A 14209-nucleotide genomic window follows, 5' to 3' on the forward strand; every position below is an offset into this window, starting at 1 on the left:
TCTAGTTCCCAATCTATGTTCCTATCTACCTAGCCCTAGCCTCTCCCCTGAGTTCTAGTCTTTCAGCACCAATTCCTTATTGGACATTTCAAAATGGACGTCCTGTAGGCATCTCAAACTCAATTTGTCCTTAGGAAAAGAATGATATCTGATGCTCTACAAATGTAGCAATTTCCCATGTGGGAAACACTAGCCAAGGCAGGAAGCTCTCCATAATTAAAGCTTGTTCAGATGAAATGGGGAAAGAGGGTTAAAGTTATCCCCAAATTCTAGGTCTCAAATTCATACCCTCATGATCAACAGATTGAGACCAATTTTAAGTGTTCCTCGATAAAAGGTATAAGCTAAAACTTGTTTGGACGCCCCCATTTCTTGAACCCTTGCCTGACCTTTTCCTCTATTGTTTTTTTCTTGGCCTTGTTCATTTGTGACCTCATATGACTTGCTCTGATAATGAATTCTGTTGTCTCAGATGATGTTACTTTTTGTTCCCAGTTCCTCGGTGACTAGGACGTCAGAACATCCTGCCCACATCAGGCTGACCTCCCAGCATTGAAGTCATAGTAAGGTCCCCACCACTGTGTATTACTAGGGAAATAGTATGGTAACTGTGCTAGATACTTGATGCATATAGATGGAAAATGCCCTCAAAGAGCTTGCAAACATATAGAAAGAGTGAGAGGCATGTACACAGATAATAGAATATGCTAGTGTACCATGTCTCTGGGCTCACTCATCAATTTTCACTCTTACTTGCAGGTTGGGTGGCCATAGGGGCAGCTAACAATGTCTTTGCTCAGAGTTTTAAGATTTGCTGAAGTTTTCCGGTTCTGCTACTCGAGAGCCCCTACCAGTATGCTTCCAATGGATTTGGAAGCCAGATAATTAGCTTTTAGAAAGGATATTTACTAAACAGGTATTGTGGTTATAGCAACAATTCCCCAAATAAATGGTACAAACTTATCATAAAATGATAGTGAGGCACAATTGTAAACTTATGTGGTAAAGGTGACTAGAACTCCTTTTCTACCAGCATGGAATCCCTATAAGTTTCTCCAGGGATAGGTCTCAACTGTGTTTTGAAGGTTATACCTTTGTAGAGCTGCCTTTCCTCTGTATGTCTGCTTTGTCCTAGGTGTGGACCCTTGCAATGCAGAGGCTGCTGCCACCCACTGTAGCTACTGACATTCAATGAGACCTCCAGGTCTTCTGACCTTTCCAAATGTATAAGCTGGTAACTTGCTCAGTTCCATCTCTGGATGCCTTTTCTTGAGAGACTTTCTGTTTGCCTTGACTAGTCATGTCTCTTCCCGCTTCCAAATGGAGGCATTGTCTCCTACCAATTCAGACACTCAGACATGATCAATGGGGAGGGGAGAGAGAGGGAAACATTCTTCTTCCCAAGAGTATTTCCCTCTCATGGTCTTGGAACCCTCGAGTTGCAAATTTGGATTTCTCTACTACTCAGCTGACTGACTCTGACCCTGAACTGCTTTACACACACACACACACACACACACACACACACACACATTTATATATAAACACATGATACATATATATCCCAAGATTGTCTCCTTCTAACGATCTCAAATCTCAAAATATTTCCTCTTTTTAACCAATAACTCCAAATCCCATGATCCTTCCAAATTGATTAAAAACTTATTCATACCTGGTTTACTTTAAATTGATTGAATCAAAGGAGATACCTGGGCCTTCAATGCTTAGTTGGGATAGGAATGGACAACTATCCCTATATCAGAATGCAATTAAATGAATAAAAGAAATCAAAGAGTATCCTAAGAGATTACATAGGGATGGATCACTCCTATCTGGGTGGAACAATGATAGCTTCATAAAGAAATTTAGATTTGGGCTAGTCCAGTGGGTCTTTTCTTGAGGTAGTAGGGTGGTTGGCCACAGGATAAAACTAGACTCAGACTGGCAATCATATACAGTTAGCCCTTCCACATTGTGACTTTCCCTATTGTGATTCTGGTATATCTTGAGTCAGCATAAGAAATTAAATGGGAATTTGGGGGGAATTTTGTGGAAGCCACAGATGACAGGCAAAGGTCAGCAGATGACACAGAAAAATGCTTAACCCAAATTTTACAATAGGGCACTATAAATACCCCATAAAAGAAAAAGAAAAAGTCAGACATCTTCTTTGGTATAAAGGGAGGGCCAAAAGAAATTTACATGTAATTTTCCAGATCTTGGGGGCACCATGACCCTAACCCCCATGATGTAGAAGGGATAACTGTACTTTGTTTTACAGATTAGGACTCAGGTACCCAGAGATATGAATGATTTGGCCAAGGTCATCCTGTAGGATAATGTTAAAGCTGGACTTGAAGCTTATGTCCATTACTCCTTCCTCTGTCCCATACTAACTCTGTTAACCACCCATTGTTATCTAATAAATTTTTTCAAGATTGAACTATAAACTCCTACAGAATTAAGACCACGGAAAATTAGGTGTAGAGCTGTAATGTAAAGGGCCTTAGAGTATATCTCCCTCATTTGACTGAGGTCCAAGAAGATTATGTAATTTGCTTAAGGTCATCTAAGCCTCGGAGGTGGGACTGGTCTGCTCTCCTAACACAGTCACAACCAAGTTATTTAAATGGAAGCAGTTCTGGGAAAGATCACTAGCCTGAGAATGGAGAGACGTGGGTGCTAGCCCTGGCTACCTAACTGTGTGACCTAGGGCAAGGCCCTTCCTCTCTCTGGACCTCCTTGTCATCTTTAGAATAAGGGGAGTTGCTTTAGATATCGCTAAGGTCCCTTCCAACTCCAGCATGCTATGATAATGCAGAAATAGAAGCAGAGCCAGTCTGGCGAGCTGAGCTGGTCTCCATGGCTATTCTAGGCATATTTTAGAAGAAAATTCTGTGGGGGAGGTATTGTGGAATAGTGGAAAAAACACTGGATTTGGAGTTGGAGGACCTGGGGTTGAATGCTGGGTCTGCTACTTATTTGCTGTGTGATCTTGGTCCAGTTTTTCTTCTTTTCTCTGAGTCTTAGTTTTCTCATCTGTAATTGGACTAGATCAGCTCCAAGGATACTGCTAGTTCTAAATCCTATGAATACAACAATTTTGTACGCTGTAAATTAGTTATAATTTATAGCTTTCATTTATGTCTTTCCAATAAGTGCTAATGAAATCCTTTTGAAAAACCTAAAAAAGAGCTAACCTTTGTTTTAGGCATATGAAAGGGACAGAAAGGGCTCCCTACACTACCATTTTGTATCTAGACATGGGCTGGTAGCTGCAGCCAATAAATAAAAAGGATCTGCCTTCATCAAAGAAAGTTTGGGGTGCTATCCAATAAAGGTCAAATACAGTAGAAACTGAAAGAAACCCCAAATAGGGCTGGGGCTAGAGTATGACTTCCAAACCTAATCACATTTACTTACATCTATAACTGGAGGCCGAATTCTGTTTTGTCTCCATAGCCTGGGAGCCAGCAAGCCTTGGGACCTGGAGAAATGTTTGTCACACACCAACTTCATTAACTTCTCTCCTCCTGGGCTCGTCAAACAAGAAGGGAAAGCATCCCCTTGGTGAAGAGTGACGATGGGAAGTGCTTGGCCCTGCCTAGAGCTCACAATGGCCCCTTCTCAGACCTGCTCAGAGACCTTATAAAATTGCCCATGGCCAATTGAGAGATGGGGCTCCCTCAATTACAAGGTTTCATTTAACTGCTTGTTGAATAAGAGCCCTTTCTGCAGTTCTCTGTTTCATTATAGGCTCAAACCTGCCACTTGTCCCGTCCTGACTGTTTTTTACCTTGGGGTAGTTGGGCAGTCCCTGGTGTTTCCCATAGTAGCCCATTTGAGGGGGGAAAAGAGTGGTGCCAGAAAAAGAAAATGTCAGCAGATACTAGGGCAAGTCAGCTCTATATCCCCAAGTACTGAGAAACCAGGGAGTCCATGTTGGCCATGAAAGCCAGGCCTGCTGTGACTGCCTGTTCCTAGAAGACCTAGCTCCTTACCCTTTCCTTTGTGTTTGGATTGATGCAGAGGCCTACAACATACCCAGCTCTCTAGGACATTTAGGTATCATGCTTTCTGAAGACAGCAAACAAATAAAATGACTGCTCTAAGTCCCTCTGAGTCTCAGGACCATGGCCTTAGAGCTATTCTCAGTTTGATTTAGTGGGACTCACCTTTGACTTGGAGTTACAAGACAAAGTCCTGTCTTTGCCACTTAACAGTGATCTTAACCCTCTGAGTCTCAACTTCCTCAGCCTCAAAATAAAAGGAGGAATAACAATGGCATTCTTGACCTTATGTGGTTGCTATATGAAGGTCAGGTGTGACCATACAAGTTGTTCTGTAAAACACAGTGTAAATGGGAGTTATTATTGTAATTATCTGGTTCAAAACTATAATTTCGTTAGTCTATGGAGCTCTCTGGCAAGGAAACTCCTTCTGCCGATATTGGTCTGTGACTGCTTGGATATTTTAATGTTAAGGAGCCACCAGAATCAGGGGGAAGTTGAGAGCCTTGTGTGGGGTCACATTACTGATATGTAGGAATGAGAGACAAGAATTGACTCCAAGTTTTAGGTTTATTCTTTTTCTAAAATTTATTTTATTTTCAATTCAGGGAACAAAACAGGCATTTCCATAATACAGTACAATAAAAAAGATGAAACTGCAAATCTACCATATACAACTTGCTATTCCCTCCAAATATACAGCAAAGTTATCATGCACATTTCTTTCTTCACTTTTTTTCTTCATTCCCACCTACCCTAGAAAATGGCTACCATTAGACACAAATAGGTGTGTGTATATATATATATATATATATACATATATATATATAATTCTATACATACTTCTATTTATCTATTCCTTCTCTGGATACAGATAGTGTCTCTCTTTTTATGTCCTTTATTTTTAATTTATATATTTAGGATAGTCAAAATGACTTAGTTGCTCAAAATTATTCTTAAAATAATACTGCTGTTACTGTACACAATATCCTCTTGGTTCTGCTCACTTCACTCTTCGTCAAGGCTTATTCTACTAGAGACAAACTGAGAATAGCACTGTGGGCATAATCCTGGTGCTCAGATACACCTTGAGTGATTCTGATGAAGTTCAGATAGAAATTGTCCAGGGATAAGTCACTATCTTGTGATAATTCATTTATTTTTATTATTCTACAAATCAGCACATAAGTAGATAAATAGCTGTTTTCTCTAATTGAATAAAAGTATTAGGATGGAAGCTTATCCTCTGTAGACTCTCTAAGAGCATCCTTTATAGCTCCAGAAGCACGCAGGAAGGCAGGAATGATAAGCACCTCATACTGTTCCCTCATGATTTTAATCTCTGCTAGATTAATTTATTATTATTATTATTATTATTATTATTATTATACCACCCCTAACTTAGAAAAGCATGTTCAATGGCCGAAAATAAGACTATCACAAGTTACTTATCAGAGGACTGCGGGATTTCATTGGCAAATCTTACTAATTAGCTGTGAGGACCTTCGGCAGGCCAATTTACCTTTATGGGACTCAGTTACCTCATCTCTAAAATGAGAGCTTGGACTAGATGCATTTCTAAAGTCCTATTCTGTTTTGATAGTCTCTGATCTTAGTCTTTGGGGGCCCTCCCAAAGACCCTATAGATGGTTTATAAGTCGCTCTGGTCTTTTCCCAATCAGATGGACAGATGTTTGGTAGTAGGGTCCACTTAGGCTCCACAGGACAATTTATTTTTCAGCTGTCTTAACGCACTTACTGTGTAATATGCATTATGTTACCTGCATTTGTGTCTCATCTTCCTTCCTACTAGACTGACTGTAAGTCGATGAAGACTGTTTCTTGTCTAAACTTTTAATCTCTCCCAGTGTTTTTTTGTGAAGTGCCTTGCAAATTAATAAATTAATAAAATGGATTAATAAAATCAACTAATTAATAAAATGTTAAGTGAATGAGTGAACTTGACCCCTCCTGACTTTGTTTTTTACCTTAGGGTAGTTGGGCAGTCCCTGGTGTCTCCCATAGTAGCCCATTTGAGGAAGGGAGAGCGTGGTGCCAGAAAAAGAAAATGTCAGCAGATACTAGGGCAAGTCAGCTCCCTATCCCCAAGTACTGAGAAACCAGGGAGTCCAGGTTGGCCATGAAAGCCAGGCCTGCTGTGATTGCCTGTTCCTAGAAGACCTAGCTCCTTACCCTTTTCCTTTATGTTTGGATTGATGCAGAGACCTACAACATACCCAGCTCTCTAGGACATTTAGGTATCATGCTTTCTGAAGGCAGCAAACTAATAAAATGACTGAATGAATGGAGGTCAAAAAGGGAGCAAAGATGCTGAAACAAATTATTCCCTAGTCTTTCCAAGTTTCTAGACTAAATCCAACTACTATGACTACCTTCAGGCTCCCTACAAATGGGACAGTATGAGTGATGCTAAACAGCTTTTAATTTTTCCAGCAAAAAAAGGACAAGAAGGAAATGGGCTAAGTTACAGTCATATATATTAACCAGAGAAGTTGGAAAATCTTCTGAGGCAAGGGTTCTTCAAAAAAATTTTTTTAATTGATTAAATTTTTATTTTATTTTTTCTCAATTACAAATAAAGAAAAATTTGTAATGTTTTTTAAAATTTTGAGTCCCAAATTCTCTCCCTCCCTCCTTCCTTCCCTGTTCCCCTTCTTCAGGAGGAAAACAATATGATATAGATTATATATGTGTAGTCATCTGAAACACTCCATATTAGCCATGTTATCCTTCCCTCCCCCCCCCCAAAAAAAACCAGGCCAAAAATAACCCAAGAACAATAAAGAAAGTTTAAAAAAAATATGCTTTAATCTGCATTCATATGCCATCACTTCTTTCTCTGTAGATGTATAACATTTTTATCATAAATCCTTCAGAATTTTTTTGGATAATAGCATTGCTGAAAATAGCTAAGTCATTCACAGTTGATCATTGTTGCTGTGTACAATGTTCTCCTGGTTCTGTTCATTTCACTTTGTATCCATTCATATAAGTCTTTCCAGGTTTTTCTAAAAGCATCCTACTCATCATTTCTTATGGAACAATAATATTTCATCACAATCATATACTGCAGCTTGTTCAGTCATTCCTCAATTTCCAATTATTTGCCACCACAAAAAGAGCTACCATAAACGTTTTTGTATGTGTGTGTGTATATATATATATATATATATATATATATATATATATATATATATATGTTCTTTTCCTTTTTCTTTTATCTCTTTGGGGGTATAGGCCTAATAGTGGTATTGTTGGGTTAAAACATATGCAAAGTTTTTTTTGTTTTTTTTTTTTATATACAGATAATGACTTTATTTAAGCTGAAGACCTGGGAGGTGTGAGTGTGGAGGGGGTGCTAGGAGTCAGGCTCAGGTGGGGGTGTTGGCTTCTCTTCATCAGGGGGGCAGTCAATGAAATCGGCCAGCATAGCGGCTGTGTCATCCTGTTCCTTCTCCCCCATGGGTGCCGTTGCGGTCTCTGTTGCTGTCTCCTCAGCAGCTGTGGCTGGGGGAGGCTCCTGACTGCCTCTCCCATCAGTCCCCTCCCCACTTAAGGCAGGGGGCTCATTTCCAGCCAGCTCTTCGGCAGGGGGAGCTTCTGGTACAACTGTTCTACCTTCCTCCTCCCTTTCTCCTTGAGGGGATGAAGTCTCGAGGGCCAGGGGAGGGGCACCACCATCCTCCTTTTCATCCTCAGCACTGGGTTCTTCTACTTCCATCAGGAGGCCAGGCTCGGGCTCTTCCTTGGGAGGCTCAGCGGGAGGGGGTGGGGGGGAAGAATCTGGGGGAGGGGCTCCCCTATCCTCTACCTCACCCTCTGCTGGTTCAAATTCTACCTCCTCTAGCTCTTCCTCTTCCTCCTCCTCTTCCTCAAGCTCTCCTTCCTCTTCTTCCTCAAACTCCTCTTCAAATTCTTCCTCCTCCTCTTCAAAATATTCTTCCTCCTCTTCTTCCTCCTCCTCCTCCTCTTCCTCATCACTGCTGTTGATGTTGATAACTGTTAAGTCTTCTTCCAGTGGAGGGGGTCCCCCACCAGGTGTTCCCTCAGCCACCAGCTGGGGTGGTGGGAGGGCTCCAGGCCCTGGTGGAGGTAGGAGGGGTCCAGGGGCAGGGGCAGTAACCCCTCTGGCACAATCACCACACTGTCATCTGAGTCACTCTCCAGAGAGATCTCCACATCCGATGTCTCCTCCTTCTCATAATGAACAAATGCTGGTCGGGGAGGCCTCCCTCCAAAGGCCTCATCTGGGGGCTGGGAGGGTGGGGATGTCCCAGCAGGGGCTGGGGCAGAATCCTCACTAAGGGCTGCCCGATGGTTTTCAGGACCAGGGAGAAGTTGAGGGGGCATAGACACCAAGCCTGGGACAGGGAGGCCCAGGTGGTTAGCTGTGGCAGAGACTGGGGGCAGAGGACCAGGGGGATGGAAAGGTGGGGCCCGGAAGGGGGCTGAGTCAAGGGAGCAGTTGGGGGACTGGAGGGACCTGGGGACTGAAGAGGAGGGACTCGAGGGTGCGCCAAAGCAGCACAGGTCACTAGTGCCTCAGAGCAGAAGGAAGAGACCTCAAGGTTCTCCTCACGCTGGCCAAGGGAGAAGGCTTGCAGGGCACAGGTGAGGGGGGGAGGGCATTGTGGTGCTGGTGCCAGCAAAAGAGCAAGGAGCAGGAGGTACAGCTCTCGGCGACATCGGGCACTGGTATAGGGAGAACCTCCAAGAATCTCACCCTGTTGGGTACCCATCACCATGGGCAATGTCAGCTCATGGAGTCGTCTGTGAGTCTCTTCCTTGATGAGGGGCCCACACATGAGGTTGGTCCGGCTCAAACCTCTCAGGGCAGTGGTACAGACATCGCTGTTGGCATTGATATCCCCCTTCCTGTGCATGGGTGGGACCACAGCTTCCCCTGAGTCCAACTTTAGTTTCTTGGGGGTGCTAGGCTTCCCAGACTGCAATCCTCCATCTTGGGTAACCCGAGGACCACGAAGCTTGAGGGCATCAGCAGGTGGGAAGATGTCACTAAGCAGGTGAGTGAGCAGAGCCTCAGACTGAGCTCCCCCCTGGAGTACCCCAGCCCCAGCCCCACAGGTCTGTACCCATAGTTCCAGCACTGAGTACACCTTCGCCGGAACTGCACTATAAGGTCTCTCCTGGCCTGGGGGAAGGGGGTCTCGCCCAGCATTCCAGGTGTTAAGGACCTGGGGAAGCAGGCGGCAGATAAGTCCCCCAAATCGAACAAGTCGACTCCCACATGAAAGGATAAGGGCAGAGAGCAGATCCAGGGCCTCCAGGTGGATAGAGGGCAACAGCAGTAGCCTTAAAGGACCATCCCCCAGCCAGCTAATGTTCTTGCCACTAACACTGAGGGTCCGGCAGATAATGTCCAGTATGTCCTGCACTGGTACAGACACTGGCGCCCCAAATTCTGAGCTGAGCATAAGCCCCAGACATCGGGCCAGCCCTGAAAACCTTTGTCGAAGCTGGAGAAGACCATGAACATCATTATCTGCAGGGGGTGGCAGCAGCAGCTCTACTCCAGGACCTTCATATTGTATCGGGGCAGTCTCAGCGCCCTCGTAGAGGGCCCCCAAAAGGCCATGGAGTGAGGCCAGTAGACAACATAACTCTTGTTCCCAGCTCTCTGTGTGCTTCAGGCCCTGGGAGAAGCCAGCCCCCAGGGCAGGCAACCTCGCGTAACACTCACATGCCAACTGCTGGAGTTGAGGGCTCAAGGCTTCAACTCTGGATAGGAAATAGGAGGCCAGTTTGCCTCTGAGGGAGCCACAGGCCCGGGGGAAGTAGGTCATGCAGGCCTTCATTCCCTCCAGTGCTGACAGCTCACACTCAGGCTTGAGACCCAGTAAAGATGTCAGCAGGCCAGGCAAGTGGTTTGTGGAGATGTCTCGAGACAGCTCAGGGAGCTGGGCTGAGTATCGGAGCAGATCTCTCAGAATGGCCACAGCTAACTCCATAGTAGGGGCTGGGTCCTGGGACTGAAGGACATGCTGAATACTACGAAGCCAGGAAACACTGTGCTGCTGGAACGTCTCAGTGGGACTCTCCGCCACCAGCAGGGAAAGCAAACACAATCCCTCAGACCTAGTCTTGATGGAGCCAAGGCGGGCATTACTGAGACCCACCAGTGCTCCCACAGCTGAGAGGTTCTGGGCCCCGCCCATCATCCCGTGCAGCCTCAGCAGACGCACGAGCCCCGGCACCAGCGGGGCTGTCGGGGGCTAGGGAGGCGCGGCAGGCCCGGCCCGTGGCTGCAATAACCCAGATACGCTCTCCAACAGCAGCATGCGGAGACGTGACCCTGGACCTGCGGCCGGGAGACCGCCTGCCCCGCCCGGACCCCCAGCCCCAGAACCTGTGGGGCTCCCGCTCAGCACGGCTGCCGCCATCTTCGCCTGCACTCTTGGCCGCTGCGCCCTGTGATGCCATATGCAAAGTTTTATAGCTCTTTGGGCATATTTCCAAGTTGTTCTCCAGAAAGGTTGGATCTATTCATAATTCCTTTGGCAGTGCATTTGTACCCTATTTTTCTATATCCCCTCCAGCATTTCTCATTTTTCCTTTGCTATCATGTTAACCAATCTAATAGGCATGAAGTGGTACCTCAGAGTTATTTTAATTCACATTTCTCTGATCAATGGTGATTTTTAGCATTTTTCCATATAACTATAAATTGCTTTGATTACTTCTGAAAACTGCCTGTTCACATCCTTTGACCATTTATCAATTATCTCTATTTCTCTTTGGACATAAATTCTTCATTTATCCATAAATCTGACAGGTAAAATATTTCATGCTTCCCTAATTTGCTTATAATATCACCCTACATGTCTAAATTATGCACCCATTTTTACCTTATTTAGGTATAAATCAACCTTGTTTTTGTGAAGCGGACCCATTTGGCAGTCTGGTGAAACCTTTGGATCTCTTCTCAGAATAACGTTTTAAAATGCACAAGGTAAGGGGCGGCTAGGTGGCACAGTGAATAGAGTGCCAGCCCTGGAGTCAGGGGGACCTGGGTTTGGATCCAGCCTCAGACACTTAACACACGCAAAAAAAAAAAAAAACACAAAACCCTAGCCATGTGACCTTGGGCAAGTCACTTAACCCCAATTGCCCTCCAAAAAGCAAAAATAAAATAAAATGCATGAGATAAATACATATGATTGCAATAGAAATGAAAGGTTAGTGAAAATGAAAATGTAATTATTTTCCCATCCAAGTACAGACCCCTTGAAATCTAGAATCCCTGCCCTAAAAAGATGATGAGCAAACACATTTTTAAAAATATACATCTATATTCCTAGGATGTTTTTAGTGTATTCTAGCTTTATTATTTATGATCTATGAGACCTGGGGGAAGATATTTCATCTTTCTGTGTCTCAGTTCCTCAGCTGTAAAATATAAAACGAACAATTTGAAATATTCTCTAAGGTTTCCTCAAATTTCTAAATCTGTGATTCTGTGATCTAGTTCTGGAGGTGGGAGGATTGATTAGATGATTTCTTGAGGTCCTGCCAAACCTTGGGATTCCAGGATTCTGTGGTCCTCATTGAACCTGGAATGCTGTTGTGTTCTGAAGTTGGAGAAGGTGTAGGTGCTAGACTAATTCCCATAGAGGTTACACTGCTCCTGTTAGAAAAGTTAAGCAAAACACCACCCTTACCCAAGCCTGGGGCAGTACTTTTCTCCATCTCCCTCATACCCAGCTTGACTACTCCCAGTTCTCAGCCAATCAGGAGTCAAATCTTCCTCCCCGTAAGGAGGACAAAGTGTCACAGGGATGTTCTTCAGGGAACCTCCTCTAGGTTTAGGTGGTAATACAGCAACAAACAAGTTGTCGTCTAAGAGTTTACCACTTACCTGACCCTACTCCCTCAGAAAACACCCCCTTAGCAGAAGCAGTTTAAAGTTTAGAACATGACACTTCTGACCTCTCTAGAGTGAACTAGTCTCCATCTCCACTCAGGACTGAACAGGAGGAAATAGACTGAAACCATAGAAGAATGTGATAAAGGTAAATGCTATGAAGAACTTCCCAAGACTGTACAAGATTTTAAGTCACCTGAAGGTATGTTCTCTATGTATTTTGTATTCTCTCTTCTCCATGCCTGCACATAGTAGGTGTTCAAGAAATAAATTTAATGAAAATGATGATGATGATTAATAATAAAGTGACGAGGAGTTCAACTCATAGTTAAACAGTATACTTAACAAGCAGTCATCTAGGCTTGGTTTGAAGCCTTCAAGTGAGGAGAAGCTCCCTACCTCTTGAGCCTGCTTCACTTTTGATAGCTCTCATTGTTAGGAAGTTTGTCCATGCATCAATGTCAGTTCCTAGTTCTACCCTCTGCAAGCAAGAAGAGCAAGTCTAATCATTCTTCCTTGTGTATCGCCTTCCAATACTTGAAGACATCCCACACCTGCGGAGCTGTGTAAGCCAAATCTCCCAGAATGAATTGCATAGGACAATCATATATCCAGAGGATGCTGAGGAGACTGGAGGTTATGTCCTAAAAGTTTGAAGAGACTGAGATGTTTATCTACATAGATAAAAGAGGCTGGAAAATGATATTTGATGGGATATCATATAGAAGAGGGTTCAGTCTTGTTCTATTTAGCACCACAGGACAAAACTAGGAGCAAGGTAAGATAGTTACAGGAAGATTCAGCTTTTTATAAGAACTCCACAATAGCCAGAGCTATCCACCGATGGATGGGGATGTCTCAGAAGGTAGTGGGTTCCCCATTAGTTGACTGGATAATCATTTATTGGAGCTGTTTTATGGAGGGAAATTCTTTTGAGATATGGGCAGAGCTAAATGACCTCCCAACCATAGCTCCCAGTATGTTCCTTCCAACCTTAAGATTCTTTTATTCTAATCCTCTTTGCACAGCTCATAGCTGCCCAATCACAGGGACAAATACTTGGGATATGAGGGAAGGGAGCAAATGTTATGGGACACTACTGGACCAAGAGAAATGATGAAAAGGAGTTTCAGAGAAATCCAGGAAGACTTGCATGAACTGATACAGAGGCAAGTGAGCAGAATGTTTAGGGTAACAACAACAGTGTAAAGATAAACAACTTTGAGAGACTTCAGAATTTTGATTATTGCAATAACCAACTACCACCACAGAGGGCTAGTGATGAGGCTTCTTATCCACAGAGGAGTGATGAATCCAAGACGCAGCAGGAGACACTTATTTTTGGATGTGGCAGATGTATGAATTTGTTTTTGTTTGATTGTAATAAGGAGTATGTTGTTGATTTTTTTTTTTTCATTTAGGCTCAGAATTTTGGGGGAGATGGAAACTTTCAATAGTGTTATTCAGAAAAAAGGTCACTGAAGCTTTTTAAAATGCACAGATGAGAAGAGAAGGATGTTCAAAAGGAAACACACAAACGTGCAGAACAGCTCTCAAAGTAACATTTAATTTTTTATATAATTAAAAAACAGGCTTTATGCAATGGAGATTTGGGGTTTCACATATATTCTTTTTTCTGTTCTGCTTTGTAGATGGAAAATTCTATTTTTGCATTTGTTAAATTAGAATTTTTAAAAAATAAAGCAACTGATTTCAAGTGTTTCAAAATCATTGAACCAAAAAATCATAGAACATTAGAAATGGAAGGGCCAAGAGAGATAATTTAGTCCGACCCCCGAAATTGACGAATGAAGAAACTGAAGCCTAGAGGAGTGAAGTACTTGTCTAAGGTCTCACAAGTCTGTAGTGGAAGAACGAGGTTGTAGCCCACGTCTCCTAATTCCACACCCCACAATGGGTTACCGCATTTTGCCAATTGTAAATGATGTAATGAATCTGCCTACAACCTGGGGCCCTGGAAGCAAGAAAGGAGGTGCAAAGCTTGCCCCTGAGCTGAAAGGCTTTCTCAAGGGCAAAGCCCCTGGGAAGGTAGGGGTAAGGGATGACCTGGAATGCACTTGACTTCAATACAAGGAAGAGGTGGGGCTGAGCCTTAGTCCCAGCCCTGGATTCACCAGTCCCCTGGGAATTATTTTAATGAGATGTTTTATGAGAGAGGTTTCCAAACCAGCACTGGGGTGGAGTTGGGAGGGAGAAAAGCAGAGTATTGTGAAGATAAACAGCAAAAGGGTAGGAAGAGGTTCAGCTAGTAGGGAGCTCCTCTGGCTGGGAGGAT

The 14209-nt window shown here is 43.6% G+C and overlaps 1 long non-coding RNA gene and 1 pseudogene across 1 annotated transcript in view; one reads left to right on the plus strand and one right to left on the minus strand.

Annotated features, from left to right (window-relative positions):
* The window catches only part of LOC138155109 (uncharacterized), a 98219-nt gene that overhangs the window by 52567 nt on the left and 31443 nt on the right, over positions 1–14209 (plus strand). Inside the window, exons 2-3 of the long non-coding RNA XR_011166762.1 lie at positions 10907–11001; positions 12014–12115. This is a non-coding gene — a long non-coding RNA (uncharacterized lncRNA). The remainder of the gene's footprint in view (positions 1–10906; positions 11002–12013; positions 12116–14209) is intronic.
* On the minus strand, positions 7334–10814 carry LOC138155105 (proline-, glutamic acid- and leucine-rich protein 1 pseudogene; annotated as a pseudogene).

The sequence above is a fragment of the Petaurus breviceps genome, unplaced genomic scaffold, assembly GCF_028583685.1.
Source record: "Petaurus breviceps papuanus isolate PSGF00001 unplaced genomic scaffold, PetGlider_PUasm1.0 91133, whole genome shotgun sequence".
Taxonomy (NCBI): domain Eukaryota; kingdom Metazoa; phylum Chordata; class Mammalia; order Diprotodontia; family Petauridae; genus Petaurus; species Petaurus breviceps.